This window comes from Portunus trituberculatus, chromosome 36 (assembly GCF_017591435.1).
Source record: "Portunus trituberculatus isolate SZX2019 chromosome 36, ASM1759143v1, whole genome shotgun sequence".
Classification (NCBI taxonomy): Eukaryota; Metazoa; Arthropoda; class Malacostraca; order Decapoda; family Portunidae; genus Portunus; species Portunus trituberculatus.
The window spans coordinates 4,026,725-4,044,224 of NC_059290.1; the positions used below are offsets into that span (position 1 = coordinate 4,026,725).

Consider the following 17,500-nt stretch of genomic DNA (forward strand, 5'->3'; position numbering starts at 1 on the left):
ACTAATTCTTTTTAATTGAATCATAAAAAAAAATAATCATGAAATTTCACTTTTTTTTTTTTTTTTTTTTTCTTTTGCTCAAATAAGGATCTAACCAGACATCCTTCATTCCTTCCTTCCTATTACACATCCTCCCCTTTTACTTCCTCTTTGCCTCCTCTTTACCAATCTCTCATCTCTCCACACCCCTTCCTTTACCTCACCCAGATTCAGAAAACAATAAGTAATACATATTGCGATCCTCCTTCGGCCTCTTGTTCCTCACCACTACTCTGTCCAACACTCCGCTGCAAAAGTTAACCAGTACTCTCAATCTTTCATACCTTTCTCTGATAAACTCTGGAACTCCCTGCCTGCTTCTGTATTTCCAACTTTATCCCTGTTTATCCCTATTTATCCCTGTCTTCTGGCTGATCATTTCGGATCTGGGAGGGGACTGGCGACTGAGTGGGCCTTTTTAAAATTTTTCTTTGTGGCTTTTGACAAGTTTTCCCCTATTATATAAAAAAAAATCCACTTCACATGTACCTACAAAATCCACACACACACACACACACACACACACACACACACACACACATACACTTGACATTCATTTATTGCCAGGAATCACAAATATGTCACCGAGCACATAGACAAATAATGGAAAAATTCAACCTTTGTAAAAAATAAAGGACAACATTACAACATCTATAACAAGCTAAAGTATCGAAAAAAAAAAATGCACAAATATACTTTCAAATCCGCTTATCGCACAAAAGAACCGCGCGAAGGACGTCCCATTAAAGCGCAGAATATTAAAGCCACAAAATTTGACAAAAAAAAAAAAAAAAAAAAAAAAAAAAAAAAGGAACATGAAATAATAACGAAATAATGCGAAAATAACAGAAAATGAGGAAATGAAAAAAATAAAAGTACATGGATTAAACAGAACGAGAGCGAGAGCGAGAGAGAGAGAGAGAGAGAGAGAGAGAGAGAGAGAGAGAGAGACAAAACGACCTACCATGGGAAAAAAAATATAAAAAGAAACGAAATAGAATAAAGTGAAAAAAGAAATTAACAGGCAAATAAATGGCCGTGAATATTGCATTGTAGACGTGAGAAGTGACACGCAGAGAGAGAGAGAGAGAGAGAGAGAGAGAGAGAGAGAGAGAGAGAGAGAGAGAGAGAGAGAGAGAGAGAGAGAGAGAGAGAGAGAGAGAAGCAGACACATCATTCTATTCGATTCTACATTTTTTCCTTCCCACTTCACATCCTCCCTTCGTTTCCCCTCCCTCTCCCTCATCTCTCCACACGCCTTCCCTTACCTTAGTCATATTCAAACACAATTAAGTAACACATCTGCTTCTCTTTCCCATAGTTCCTTAAGTGGCGTTCAGTTCTTTTTACCCTTGATTTCGTGATTCCCTGACTCTTCTCATTAAGGGCTCAGGTAAAAAGGGGTGAAATGTGGACAGGTGAGAGAGGAAGGCATGATGGGTAAAGGGAGCGAGGGAGGGAGGGAGGGAGGAGGGGAGTGAAGGAAGGACGGGAGGGAGGAATGGAGGGAGGGAGGGAGGGAGGGAGGGAGGGAGGAAGGAAGGAAGGAAGGAAGGAAGGAAGGAAGGAAGGAAGGAAGGAAGGAAGAAAGAAGGAAAGAAAGAAAGAAAGAAAGAAAGAAAGAAAGGGAGAAAGCAAGGTATGAAGAGAGGTAGGGAGGGATGGGGAAAGGAAGGAAGGAAGGAAGGAAGGAAGGAAAGAAGGAAGGAAGGAAGGAAAGAAGAATAAAAAAAGATCAAAGAACAGATGAAAAGGAAGATATGAAAGAAAGATTGGAAACAAAGAAAAAAAAGGAAGAAAAAGAAAAGGAAAGAGAAAGAAAGGAACAAAGTACAGGAGGAAGGAAGGAAGGAAGGAAAGAAGGAAAAGCAGAATAGAAAAGATGAAAGGATCTCTCTCTCTCTCTCTCTCTCTCTCTCTCTCTCTCTCTCTCTCTCTCTCTCTCTCTTTCATTTTTTATTTATTGGAGGACTAATTTAAATCTCTCTCTCTCTCTCTCTCTCTCTCTCTCTCTCTCTCTCTCTCTCTCTCTCTCTCTCTCTCTCTCTCTGTCGTACTTCGTTACACCACCACCACCACCACCACCACCACGACCAGCCCTTACACAGGTAGCAAGGTACAAGCTAGCCACACTCTCCAAGGATTACTGCACTTTGCCTCTTCCATTGCCATAACATGTACTGTCCTCTCGCTGCCTCCACACATCCTCTTCTCCCTCTCAAGGCACACCAATCCCTACCTAGACACACCTGACGCTGCGTTGTGTTGCGTCGTGGGAATACCTGTTCTTGTTTCCTTTTCCCCAGGTGTGGTTGTCTTCGTATTATTTGTTGACTTTTTGTTGATGTTCTGTTTTGGTTTTCTTTTTATTATTTCTTGTTCCTCGAAGGTGTGTAGCTGTTTGTATTTTCCTATAGAAATTTTGTTATTGTTGCTATTGTTGTTTATGTTGTTGTTGTTGCTATTGTTATTATTATTATTATTATTGGTATTTTATTATTATTATTATTATTATTATTATTATTATTATTATCATTATGGCTGTTCTTGTGTCTTATTTTTCTTCTCATCATACGACTATCTACGTTTCCAACAGAACAAAAGTGAAAACACACACACACACACACACACACACACACACACACACACAAAAAAAAAAAAAAAAAAAACTCAAAGAACGACCACACAATATCCTAAAGTATGACAAAATGCCTCCTTTCCATCACCCTCTCCATCACCACCACCACCACCACCACCACCATCATCATCATCATCAACATTATTAACGAGCCGCAGCCACTAAACGAGGTAGTTACAGGGCGGATCACAGACTCAAGAGATCGCGGCCACACCAAGCCTGCACCTGGCGCGGTAATGCCCAGGTGTTTAATGGGTCACGGGGGAACAATAGTCACGCACTGTCACGATCAGCAGCCGAGTAACATTCCTCACTTACTCCCCATCCTGAAACACTTAGTACCAGCTTCACTATGTACTCTCCTTCTGTCTCTCTCTCTCTCTTTGTCCCTGTCCCTGTCTCTCTCTCTCTCTCTCTCTCTCTCTCTCTCTCTCTGTCTTTGTCTTTTTTTTCTATTTAAACTATTACAAAGGACCATATATCCAAAGGCGCACTGATAACTAACCGTCTCTCTCTCTCTCTCTCTCTACTTGAGGCTACAAGTGTTTCCTACCTTTTTTTTTTTTAGTTTCAATGACATATAAACAAAATTTCTGCTTTGCACCAACTACAGTACTCTCTCTCTCTCTCTCTCTCTCTCTCTCTCTAGTTGAAGCTACACGTGTTTTCTATATTTTCTAGTTCTAGTGACATATAGACAAGATTTCTGCTTTATTAATTAGAGAAACTGTACTAAGAACCCGGTTAATCATCTCCGTGGCTTTAAGTAATAGTTGTGGTTAGAAAGCAAAGCCAAATTCTGAAGTTACACGTGTTTTCAATTTGCTTATTCTGATTCTAATGACACGGACAAGATTTTTACTTTTGTTAATAGGAAAAACTGTCTTGAGAACTCGGTTAATCATTTCTATGGCCTTGGAAAATAGTTATGGACAGAAAGCAATGCCAATTTCTGATACAGTTTTCTCCTTAATTGAAGACACACGCGTTTGAAAGTTGTTTTTCTGATTTTAGTGACATATGGACAAAAATTCTGCTTTATTATCAGGAAAAATTGTTAATTATATCTGTGGGTCCTTAATAAGAGTTGTGGTGTTAGAGCAAGGCGTTCCTGGGTCTTACTATCACTGTTTACATCTTCTCTTGGGTTACGAAAGCGACAAGAGGACAACTGTGGAGGAGTAGGAGTATAGAGTCCTATTAGCTTCTAGAAACGTGAGATGAGGCAATGAGGATGGAAGGAAAGCATCAACGACAGACACTAATTACTTCCTTTATGTTAAGAATTAGGTATAAGACATTCGTAAGACAGTCAGCACGAGAGCAGACGGCAAAGATTAAAGGAAAGCAATTAATACGCTACTAAGAAACACACCAGTCACGTTTTGCCTCACTCTAATGTGACCTGATGTGCTGCAAATCGATCAGTTGTCAGGTTTTATAAGGAGACTGAATAAAAATAGGATTGGGAGTTTAAACACTGAAAATAAAAAGAAGTAAAATGTAAAGGATAAAAGGGGTTACACACACACACACACACACACACACACACACACACACACACACACACACACACACACACACACACACACACACAGACAGTCAGTCAGTACGTCAGTCAGTCTCTCTCTCTCTCTCTCTCTCTCTCTCTCTCTCTCTCTCTCTCTCTCTCTCTCTCTCTCTCTCTCACTATCTATCTATCTACGTATATATCTATCTATCGATCTGTCTATCAACCTATCTATTTGTTTATCTATCTATCTATCAATCAATCTATCTATCTATCTATCTACGTACCTACCTACCCACCCACCTATCTACTATCTATTTATCTATCTATCTATCTATCTATCTATCTATCTATCTAGAGTTAGGTTTACAGCACTGCCAACACCTAGGAGGACTCACTATTGAAAGCAAACACAATGCCAAGTGAAACATAAGAAAAGTCAATTTGCAATAGGTCATCAGGCTCACACGTGGCTGTCACTGTGAAAGGTAGAGGTTACTTAACTAAATTGCCATGACCAAGCACGACTGTTCAGAGTCAAGCCAGGCGCCATCACTCTCCCGTCACTCACCAGCGCACCCATAGCAGCACAATGGTATGCATCTATACAGTTTCCGGGACAAAGCTGTGCGTAGATTCGACCAAAAAGTTCCCATGACTGTTTAGGGAATGTCTATAAAATGCACTGTTTTTCTCTGCCCAGGAATGTGAACAGGTTTGTTTTGAAAAGTTTTGTTGCCTTTTGTTGCCTCTCAAAACTACGTGCAAATATTTAAACACATATTTGTAAAACAGCAACATTTGACATTTTCCGAAAACCACAGAAACATACCAAGAGTCACTTCATCTAAAACAGACAGGGAGAACTTGCCTACCCTTTCCTAACCTAACCAAACCTAACCTAACGTAACCCAAGAACATATAATGGGTTTAAGCTTAAGAAATTCAGGTTGAGGAAAGAAATGGGAAGGAAATGGTTTTCTAACGGAGTGGTTGATGAATGGAAGGGACTCAGTAATCATGTTAATGCTGAGTCAATAAGGAGCTTTAACCCTTTCAGTATCATGACGCGTTTTCATATTCATTCTGTTTACTGTTCAGTGATTTTATGCAGCTTCAGAGACGTACGTGGGGGATTAGAATAGTGAAGACTGTGGCCATTAATCTTCTGACCTCCATAGACCCTTCCTAATGCAAATAAATTCATCTAATCATATAAAAAAAAATCAAGGTAAAAATGCGTCTGTATTGAAGGAGTTAAAAAAAAAAAAGACTCCTTTACCATTCTGGGAGTTCCCTTCTAACCACATTTCCTTCAACCTGTTTGGGGACCGGCATCTCAGTGGTCCTTTTTTCTATAATCACAGTTTTTGTTACCCTTGGCCGGGTTTCCCTCTTACACAAGAAAAAGATTAGATAAATTACTGAATGGAGATGATAGATGTAAATTAAGTAGCTTTGCTCATACAGGGACTGCCACGTGGATGCTTGACAAACTCTTGCAACTTCCCTCATTTTCCTATATTCTAACACCTTGCCCTCCTCTCCCTATCTCCATTAGTTTTCGGTCCTTCAATTTATTTCGGATTTATCGGACGATTAGACGAAATGCGCTGCGCTTCCCATGAGGTAAAGCTATTTTTTTGCCACACCTCACATGGCACACGCTTCCTTGCCTCCCCTGCGCCGCCTCTCAATGGGGGGAAGGAGTGAGTGGTAGAATGAAAGGGTGACGGATTTCATGCCTTACTTGTCTCTAGAACATAAGGGAAAGTGTAACACGCGAGGTGAGGTCTGAGGTTCCTTTTCTTCCGTTAGTCTGCCTGTGTTTGTGTGTCTATGTAACACACTTCACGCTGACAACAACAAAACGTGGACCAAACCTACATCATCATAAAGACACACAAACACAGGCAGACTAACGGAAGGAAAGGAACCTCAGACTTCACGTGTTACACCTTCCCTGATGTTCTAGAGAGACAAGTAAGGCATGAAATCAGTCACCCTTTCATCCTACCACTCTCTCCTTCCCCCCATTGAGAGGCGGCGCAGGGGAGGCAAGGAAGCGTGTGCCATGTGAGGTGTGGCAAAAAAAATAGCTTTACCTCATGGGAAGCGCAGCGCATTTCGTCTAATCGTTCGATAAATCCGAAATTAATTGAAGGACCGAAAACTAATGGAGAGAGAGAGAGAGAGAGAGAGAGAGAGAGAGAGAGAGAGAGAGAGAGAGAGAGATGGAGCGGATGGAAGGGATTGATGGTGAAGTAAAGAGAAGGAACTTAGGAGGAGGAGGAGGAGGAGGAGGAGGAGGAGGAGGAGGAGGAGGAGGAGGAGGAGGAGGAGGAGGAGGAGGAGGAGGAGGAGGAGGAGGAATTTCACTGACCAGCCATCAAGATTATAAGGAAGAAAGTTGCTCTTATTGGTTTGCTCGTTCTCTCTCTCTCTCTCTCTCTCTCTCTCTCTCTCTCTCTCTCTCTCTCTCTCTCTGAAACTATTGCCTGTAACTTCCACAAACAATGCTAGACAAGAAAACAATACCAACAACTACCACCACTACAACCACCACCAACAACACCAGCACCACCACCACCACCACTACTACTACTACTACTACTACTACTACTACTACTACTACTACTACTACTACTACTACTACTACTACTACTACTACTACTACTACTACTACTACTACTACTACTACTACTACTACTACTACTACACACACACACACACACACACACACACACACACACACACACACACACGGCTGCTCCTTCATGGCTTGGTCTCACCTGTACTAATTAGCGGGAGGGAAAGGAGCAAAATAAGAGTCAGTATGTTAAAAATGACAAAGTGATGAGATATTATTCCTTATTGGCCATTAGCTGGGGCTGAGAGAGAGAGAGAGAGAGAGAGAGAGAGAGAGAGAGAGAGAGAGAGAGAGAGAGAGAGAGAGAGAGAGAGAGGTAAAAACTGTCTTTCTGTCTGTCTGTCTCTCTCTCTCTCTCTCTCTCTCTCTCTCTCTCTCTCTCTCTCTCTCTCTCTCTCTCTCTCTGATTGGCAGTTGTTAGTTCATTAAAAGCGCCAATTTAGCTTGGCCATTGGCAGACCCTCCACCCTCGCCCAGCAAAAGTAAATAACACACACAAATAGATAAATAAAAAAAGATAAATGAATAAATAAACAAATTTCATCGTCATCATCAACAGCAACATAAACAACAACAAAGCAGTGAAGTAAAAATTAACAAAGACAAATCACTATTCTTGTATTGCTCTCGTGAAATTAAAATGTTTCTCTTTTTTTCCTCAAGTAACGCGAATTTCATCTACTAATTTTCTCGTTTTGTATGTCCCGTCTGTCTGCCTGTCTATCTGTCTCTGTCTATATGCCTGTCTGTCTGTCACTTTATGTCTGTCCGTCTATCTGTCTATTTGTCTGTCTGTCTATTTGTCTGCCTGTCTGTTTGTCAGTCTGTCTGTCTGTCTGTCCATCTGTCAGCCTGTCTGTCTGTCTGTCTGTCTGTCTGTCTGTCTGTCTGTCTGTCTGCCTGCCTGCCTGCCTGCCTGTCTATCTGTCTGTCTGCTTGTCTGCATGTCTGTCTCTCTGTCTGTCTGTCTACCTGTGTCTGCCTGTTTGCCTGCCTGTCTGTCTGTCTGCCTGTCTGTTTGCCTGTCTACCTGCCTGTCTGTCTGTCTGTCTATCTGTCTGCCTATCTGTCTGCCTGTCTGTCTGTTTGCCTGTCTGTGCTCATAAAATAAGTTTGCGCGAGGAAACAAGAGAATTATTGAAAAGTTTTGCATTTCTTTTCATTCCAACTTGCGAATCGTCGAGGGGAAAGAGAATAGAGAAGAAAATAAACACACACGCGTAATTCAGAACAGTTTCAAAATATTTCCTGTCGGTCTACCTATCACTGTCTGGCTGTCTGTGTGTCTGACTGTCTGTATGTCTGTATGATGGAGTAAGTACGTTTTTGTCAGTATGCTTTTTCTTTATTTTTTTTTTTTTCTTGCGGGAATCAGTATTACAGAGAGAGAGAGAGAGAGAGAGAGAGAGAGAGAGAGAGAGAGAGAGAGAGAGAGAGAGAGAGAGAGAGAGAGGAAAAAAAGCATTCCCATCAAATAATATATATTAAAAAAGAAAAAAAAGAAACCATCCCTTTTTTGACTTTTTCCCCTCGTCCGGCAGAGATAATGAGCGATTTTTGCTTCACCTGCTGGTTAATTAGTGGAAGGGAGCAGGTAACACGCGGCGGTGGAGTCAGGCCGGGAGGAAGGCATGACCCCGTCCCTTGCTGTACATCCATCCACGGCGGGCGGGACAGGGCAGAGCAGGGCAGGCTGGGAGGCAGTGGCGGGGCATCAAAGAACAGTGCTATCAAGTAATGGACACGAAGAGATGGTAGATATGTTGCTAATTACGTGATGAGGTAATGAACGGGATGATAAAATAGTGGACTGCCTTACTATCACGTCACACTGTTGGGAAATACGTCTTTGTTTTGAATTTTACAATTTTTTCTTCATTTTTCATTCTAGTTACGTGATCAGGTGACGGACGGGATGGAAAATAATATATTGTGTTCCTCATTATACAGTTGTTTGGTGTTGAAAGGGAAGATAATGCTATAGATATGTTACTTACGAGTTTGTTTTGATTTTTACTACTTTCCTTAATATTCCATGCTAGTTACGTGATCAGGTGACGGATGGGACAAAAATAATAAACTGTGTCACTTATTGGAAAGGATGAAAATACTGTAGACATGTTACTTTATACCGTTTCCTTTGAATTATTACTATTTTCTTCATTTTCTTGTCAATTACGCGATCAGGTAATGGACGGGACTAGATAAAGAAAATTACATTACTTATTATACAGTTGCTAGGTATTGGAAGGGAAGGTAATTCTGTAAACATGTTACTTTATACGTCTTGGTTTTGATTTGTACATTTTTCCTTCATTTTCTTGCTAATTAAGTGATCAGGTAATGGACGGGACTATATAGTGGACTGCGTTACTTATCACGTCATACAGTTAGGTAATGTAAGGGACTGTAATGCTGTGGACATGTTAATACGTCTTTATGTTTTGATTTTTTTTCAATTTTTTATTATTTTTCTTTCACCACCAGACACATTAACAGGAATAATAGAAGTAGGGAGTACTATATATTGTTATTACTTAGTTTATTTATTGTATATTGTATAGTTTATTTCTTATATATTAAAAAATGTAAGCTCGTCAAGGCCAACATAAAATGAAAAAAAGGGCACATGTAGTTGCCTTGTAGGTCCAAAATAGTGAAAGAGAGATAAATGTCTTGATATCTTCCTTTTAAACGAAACCAAGTCATAGGAAGTTGGAAGTACAGAAGCAGGTAGCGAGTTCCAGAGTGTTACCAGAGTTTGCCAATGCTTCAGAGGAATGAGTTAAAAGTGAATCACGGCAGAAGAGATCGTTGCATTATTTACCGAGTGGTTATTTGTCGCTGACTTATTCATCTACTACCAAATGCACAAAGGAAATGAGAACAGAAGTGAATCAGAACATAAGCAGAAACATCATTTATCGCATTGTTATTTTGCTTCTTTTATTTTTGGTAATATAAAGCTGGAGTCATCATCAAAATTTTCCTTACTTTATTTCCTTTTTCTCATTACCAGAAGCATATGCAAAATTACACGGTCATTATAACTTTCTGTATCTATTACGCAAATTTCTGTCTTTATACATTTTCCATTACAAACACGTAAGTCAAAATAAATCAGGCCGCAATTACATATCTTTTTTGTATCTGTTGAATAGTTTTGCATATCATTTAACCTCTTGAGTACCATGACGCGTTTCCATATTCATTCTGCTTACTATATGGTGATCTTATACAGCTTCAGAAACTGTGAAGACTGTGGACAATAATCTTCTGACCTAAAAGACTCTTCCTAATGTCAATGAAATGGTCTAATCGTACACAAATCTCAAGGTGTCCCAGTACTGAAGGGGTAATAAACTTCTGATCTCCATAGACCCTTGCTAATGTCAATAAAATGGTCTAATCGTACACTAATCTCAAGATATAAAGGTTTCCCAGTATTGAAGGGGTGATAATCTTCTGACCTCCATAGACCCTTGCTAATGTCAATAAAATTATCTAATCGTACACAAATTTCAAGGTATAAATGTGTCCCAGTATTGAAATGGTTAATCTTACTTTATTTCCACTATTACCAAACGCAGGAAAGTAGCGTCAAATACTCTTTATTACAACTTTCTTTCTGTATTATGTCATTTAATTGTATCTTTTTATTTCACCTTCATTACCACATTTATAAGAGTAAGCTTAACTCTTTCATTACTAGAACACATTTTTACCATGAGTTTTGGATACAATTAGACGATTTCGTTTACATTAGGAAGGGTCTATGGAGGTCAGTGGATTAATGGCCACAGTCTTCACTATTCTATTTCCCACGTAAGTTTCTGAAGCTGTATAAAATCACCAAATAGGAAGCAGAGTGAATATGGAAATGCGTCCTGGTACTCAAGGTTAAAGTCACTACTCATTTTTTCTGCGTAACACAATCTTATTTCATTATTATTTTTCATTAACAAACCCCACAAAAGTAACACAGTATAAGCCAGCACTGCGTTACTCTCCGTTTTACATAATTTATTCTTATTTTTTATCTACTTCTTCATGACCAAACGCGGGAAATAACTTATATACACAAGAGCCATTATTATTTCTTTTTTATCATTCCCTCTCGAAAATTAATACAACAAACATTACAACTTTTTTTCATTCTTGCGCTAATTAATTTCATCCTTTCAATACTAGGACGCATTTTTACCTTCAGAATTGTGTACGATTAGACCGTTTTATTGACATTAAGAAGGGTGTATTGAAGTCAGAAGATTAATGGCTATAGTCTGCTCTATTCTAATCCCCGACATAAGTTTCTGAAGTTGTATAAAGTCACCAAATAGTAAGCAGAATGAATATGGAAATGCGTCATGGTACTGAAAGGGTTAAATACAAAAATAATTACAATCTTTTTCTTATTTTTCATTCTTGGGCAAAATAATCTAATAACTACAACAACCATTACAATCCTTCTTTTTTTTCCCTCCTCTCTTTTTTTAACTCTTTTTCTGCCACTTCGTTCACGTTTCCTTAATTGCCAATAACTCTGAGACACCTTTACTTGTTCCTCAGCCACACCCAATATTTGAAGTGGGAGAAACTGTAAAAATGTATTCTTCTCATCGTTAACTTTTCTTGTAGATGCTTATATAAAGACTTCACCCACTGATTCTACTGATATTACAATTTTACTTTTCATTCATACGCTAAATTATCTAAATACAACTATTACATTACTTTTCTTCTTAGTCAATCTTGGGCCAAATAAAATCTACTAAATACAACGACTATTGCAATCCTATTTTTCCCTTTTTTTCTTCTTTGTTAATATTCCTACGCAAAAAAAGAAATAAAAACAGCAATAATTTCCTCTTTTTTTCCATCTTTTCATTGCTATTTTCGTTTTCCCTGCCACATAAACATTCCCTTCTACGCGTTTTGATCTCTCGCTGGCTGGCAATGAAATGAAATATTATATTTATATATATATATATATATATATATATATATATATATATATATATATATATATATATATATATATATATATATATATATATATAATAGGGAAAATTGGCCAAGGCACCGCAGCGGTACAGTGGAACCATGCGTGCTTTGGGGTCCGAGGGGTCTCTAAGCGCACGGGTTCGAATCCTGTCCACGGTCCGAGTGTAGGTTGGGCTTCCTCACTCGGGGCAACGGTTTCCTAGGGGGTGGGCTTTGAGATAGGAGGTACCACAAAAAGTATCCCCTTTAGCCCATATTTTCCCGTGAAAAGCCCATATGGTATAAATAAAACAAATAAATAAATAAGAAAGTAAAAAAAGGCCAACTTATTCGAAAGAGTTAGAGAAAAGTCAGTGATGATTTTAATTTCACAGCTTTCACTACTTTCACCACTGTATTTTCACTGGCAATCTGCAGCAATGGTACTCCGGGATGCACATTTTCAGGGCTTTGATTAAAAAAAAAAACGGATAAAAAAGAAGGAATGGAAAAAATATATAAGAAAATGTGCATGCAAGAAGGCCACAGTAACCGGTGCGTCATGAGTTCCGAGGCTTCGATACCTCAGTGTTTTAGTTTCATTTCGGGGGAAAGTTCAGGTTCATTTGTGAGTTTCGAGCGGACCAAAACACCTGCTTCACTCTGCCTGTCGACTCATCTTTATTTTGTGCAAAGCTACATCCCTCTCTCTCTCTCTCTCTCTCTCTCTGAAGGTTTAAAATTCAGATGCATTTAATAGTATAGCACATTCCATCAAGTTCAGTATTCGTTGTTGTTGTTGTTGTTGTTTCATTGTAGTTTGAAAGCGTCGGTGATGAGGTGTGTGTGTGTGTGTGTGTGTGTGTGTGTGTGTGTGTGTGTGTGTGTGTGTGTGTGTGTGTGTAAAAGTAAAGTTTCGTGATGGAGTTTTTTTTTTTTTCGTTACGTGATTGTGTGAGCTTTGCAGAGACAAGTTTGAGAGAGAGAGAGAGAGAGAGAGAGAGAGAGAGAGAGAGAGAGAGAGAGAGAGAGAGAGAGAGAGAGAGAGAGAGAGAGAGAGAGAGAGAAACAAACAACTCACTCCATAACTACACAATACACGGCTTTCGAGTTTTCCCATCCTCTCTTCCACCCCTCTCAAAAAATAAATAAATAAAGATAAAATAAAATAAAATAAAATAAAAATAAAAATAAAAAGAGGCAGCTCATATATCTATTCCCGTCAGCTAGAGAATAAAAAAGACACAGTGAATCTGGAAGCACATTACCCAAAAAAATGCATATGAACGTTAATGAATGCTCAAAAAATAAAACACTACAAAATTAGAATACAGTCATACCATTAGCGTGAAATTCATGAAAACGATACAGGAGCTCATTTCAAGAGACGTGACAGAACTAGAATTGGCTCGACTGACGGAGATATAAAACAGAACCATTAATTTATCAGTAAAGCGAGGGAGAAACAGTTAAACCTCTAGACTTATTATGACACGTGATAAAACAGCTGTTCGCTTCCAAGTCTTTTAATTAACCTTACCTGTCATTAATGCTATCCAGAGGCATAACACACTAAAGTCATTCCTACCTGCGTCTCAACCCCGTGGCCTTGCAAGTGTCTGCGTTCAGGTGACGTGCAACATACCGCTCGTGTCACTGAGGTAATATATCACAGTCACGGAACTAATGTCACTTAAGTCTATCTGGTTCAAGAGAGATTCACGAGTTGGCGTCGCTGTCCCTGTATCTATAAATCCAGCACTGAAACATGATAGTGTCCAGGGGCGTGGCGGCGGAAGGGTCACCGGGATCACCACGATTGGGAGTCACAGCGGTTCTTTCCTCCTCCCGTGACAGCTCCTCGTTACTCGTGGCGCATCACATGTTCCTCTCGCTGGGAACCGCTCGCAGCCTGACCCGCGCCGCCGACCCGCCCGTCCACACTGCCTGGCGCTGGAACCCGACACCGGGAAGCCCCCCGTCGACCCCCAACGCAGCCACCGCCACTGAGGGAAATTTGTGCGCGAAGGCAGGGAGTAACCAACACCACCTCACCACCACTCACCACAGCCAATCACCATTACCTCCAGAACTAACACATTTTCCATTCACCATCAGTTGTATTCTTCAGACCCATCACCACCACCGCTGCCTCAAATCGTCACTGTTACCAGCTCGTCACCACCATAAAAACAGGCCATCTCCGCACGCCGTAGCGACTTTCGTGGTGTTAAACTGTCACAACACCATAGACACCATTTGAGAGGCTGGGAAACACAAATAGTCTTCCTTCTTCTCCTCCATCGTTGTATTTTGTCCTACCTATCAGTTCAATTATCTTCATCTCCTTTCTCCTCCTCCTCCACAAACCCTTCATCCTCAACTCTCTCTCCTTACCTAACACACACACACACACACACACACACACACACACACACACACACACACACACACACACACACACACACACACACACACACACACAGAGAGAGAGAGAGAGAGAGAGAGAGAGCCCAGGGAAGTGATGTTGACACCGTGAATCAAGACAGTCGCGCTCGATTACAGAGGCCCACCAAGGATGAAATGCCGGATCGTCTTCCCTCGAGAAAACCCGGCACAGCGGCGCGCCCCGTCCAAGGGCACACTGGCGAGACTCAATGAAAAGTGACGGGGAAAATTGCAGGGCTTGGTTTGACATTATTAACAGGAATAGTGAGAGAAAAAAAAAAGGGGGGATGATTGTTTAAGAAAAAATTTCGATATAACTACTCGTCAAAGAAAAGTGAGTGAAAGAGAACCATGGAGAAACTTTAATGAAATGTGTCAGGGAAATTTCACAGTGTTTCGTTGTATAGTGCTGATACGAACATAGAGAGAGAGAGAGAGAGAGAGAGAGAGAGAGAGAGAGAGAGAGAGAGAGAGAGAGAGAGAGAGAGAGAGAGAGAGAGAGAGAGAGAGAGAGAGAGAGAGAGAGAGAGAGAGAGAGAGAGAGAGAGAAGAGAGAGAGAGAGAGAGAGAGAGAGAGAGAGAGAGAGAGAGAGAGAGAGAGAGAGAGAAAATTAGTGCACTCAATTATACAATGTGAACAAGATGAAATAAATAAGTAGACAGAAATATTCGCAAAAAATGAGAAATTTTAGAAGTATATATAATAGCGTAAGACCAAAACAATACTGGAATAAAGAGATAAATAAATAAATAAATAGAATAAGCTAAAAAAAAAAAAGGAAACTGAAAATAAAATGGGCAGAAGGGTAAACTATGAAGGAAAAAAATAGAGGAAACGAATAAAAATAAAGACAAATGAAGAAAAAACAAGACTATTCTGAAAATATAAAGAAAAAAAATAAAGAAAAGAAAAATATTACCATTCAAATGAGATGCAGAAGTGTATGAATGGCGTAGAAAAAAAAAACTCACGAAATAAAACGAAAAAAAATGAAAGAATTCAAAGAAAAAAAATGAGCGTAAAATTTTGTATGAAAAGTATAAATTGAAAAAGTTGTCTTCAGGAATCATTAAGCGAGGAATACTTTTTTTTTCCATTTTTTTCATATTTTTCCGTATAAGGTAATAAAGAGAGACTGTTTTTTAATATGCATGAATAGCGAGAGCGAGAGCGAGAGAGAGAGAGAGAGAGAGAGAGAGAGAGAGAGAGAGAGAGAGAGAGAGAATCAGTCTTACACTCATTTTCTCTCCTTACACACACACACAAACACACACACACACACACACACACACACACACACACACACACACACACACACACACACACTCCCTGATGATCTAAGTAGCAAAATCTGATAAAAATTCAATTTCCTGCAGACACCATCCAGTAATCACCACCCCCCCACCCTCCCCTTCCCGCCATTACAATCCCCCTTCCTTGCCCACACCTCCCATTAAACACCCCTCACTCTTCCCCTCACTCTTCCCCTCACCCTCCCCTTAACCCCAACACACACATCGTTGCCATCTTACTGTCTCTTCCCTTCCATCATTTCTGCTGCTCACTTCCTTTTCAATTTTTTTTCTTTATCATTGCTGCTACTACTGGTTCTGTTATGCATTTATTATGACTACTACTATTATTACTACTACTACTACTGCTACTACTACTATTACTATTACTACTACTACTACTATTAATGCTACTACTACTTCCATTACTCTCGTCCTATCAATGCTTTCGCCTTCGTATTATTTCTGGTGCTAATATATTCTTTACTACTACTACTACATCACTACTACTACTACTACTACTACTACTACTACTACTACTACTACTTCTCTTCTAGCAAGCAAGTGAATAATGAAAACATAGTAAAACACCCAAAAAAAGACTAAATAAAGACTATTCAAGCTTCCAATAGTTATCATTTATTTTTTACTGGGTTTTCATTTTCTTGGGCTTGAAAAAAAAATTGTGTTAAAAAATCTGAAGAAATTCGCGTAACTTAAACGTAAATATTGAAAAAAAATAAAGCAAAAGTGTAAAACAAGAAATTCGCGTAACTTAAACGTAAATATTGAAAAACTAAAAACAAAAATCAAAAAGAAAAGATTATTACAAAACTAACGGTAGAGAGAGAGAGAGAGAGAGAGAGAGAGAGAGAGAGAGAGAGAGAGAGAGAGAGAGAGAGAGAGAGAGAGAGACACAGACACACACACATACATATAGACAGACACACAGACACACAGATAGACACTCAGAGAAACAGAGATAGAAAGACAGACAAACAGACACACAGACAGACGCACAAACACACAGACAGACAAACAGACAGACAGACAAACGAACAGACAGACAGAACGAAAACTACAAAAGAAATAAAACTCAAAACCCAATCTCTCTCTCTCTCTCTCTCTCTCTCTCTCTCTCTCTCTCTCGATTCATCATCCTCACCTTTACTCTCTAGCGTTCCATGACCCGGCTGGCGGTGGACGAGGCGGTCACGTCCAGGGGGGTCCTTGAAGTAGCGCTGGTCACGTGGGCTTGTCGGTGTCAGTGGCAGCAATAAATATGAATACAATTTCCTTCAGTCCACCCTCCAGACCCTATCAGGTGACCGCGCTCCGTTTTCTGTGAGTAATAGCTGAAAGAAAATGAGGTGTGAATGTATCAAAGGAGGAGGAGGAGGAGGAGGAGGAGAGAGAGAGAGAGAGAGAGAGAGAGAGAGAGAGAGAGAGAGAGAGAGAGAGAGAGAGAGAGGTAGTACGTCTTGTCAAATATATCCAACTAGTCTCTCTCCCTCCTCTCTCTCTCTCTCTCTCTCTCTCTCTCTCTCTCTCTCTCTGCAATGACTTTATGGGCAATCTAAATCCGCTAAATGCGAATGAATAAACTCTCTTTTTTTCACATTTTTTCACTTCTCTCCTTCCTTCAAAATAGTTCAAATTAATGTTCGATTCTAACTCAATGGGAAAAAAACTTCGTGGAGAGGTGAAAATGACTCTCTCTCTCTCTCTCTCTCTCTCTCTCTCTCTCTCTCTCTCTCTCTCTCTCTCGCTAACATTTTCTTCTAAGGTTATTTTCACCATTCAAGATGATGACTAGAAGTGACAGTGGTGCTGGATATTTGAGAGAGAGAGAGAGAGAGAGAGAGAGAGAGAGAGAGAGAGAGAGAGAGAGAGAGAGAGAGAGAGAGAGATGACCGATGAGGCAAATGAAAAATGACAG

The 17,500-nt window shown here is 39.9% G+C and overlaps 1 protein-coding gene across 2 annotated transcripts in view; it reads right to left on the reverse strand.

The window, feature by feature from the left end:
• LOC123513541 overlaps positions 1 to 16,916 on the reverse strand; it is a 24,399-nt gene extending 7,483 nt beyond the window's left edge. Inside the window, exon 1 of one of the 2 annotated variants that reach the window (XM_045270774.1) lies at positions 16,727 to 16,916. The gene's annotated coding sequence lies outside the window, so the exon portion shown is untranslated. Of the gene's footprint in view, positions 1 to 13,408; positions 13,774 to 16,726 lie in introns of those variants that run through there. The other variant, XM_045270773.1, reaches the window with a different exon arrangement.
• Between the last annotated feature and the right edge of the window lie 584 nt (positions 16,917 to 17,500).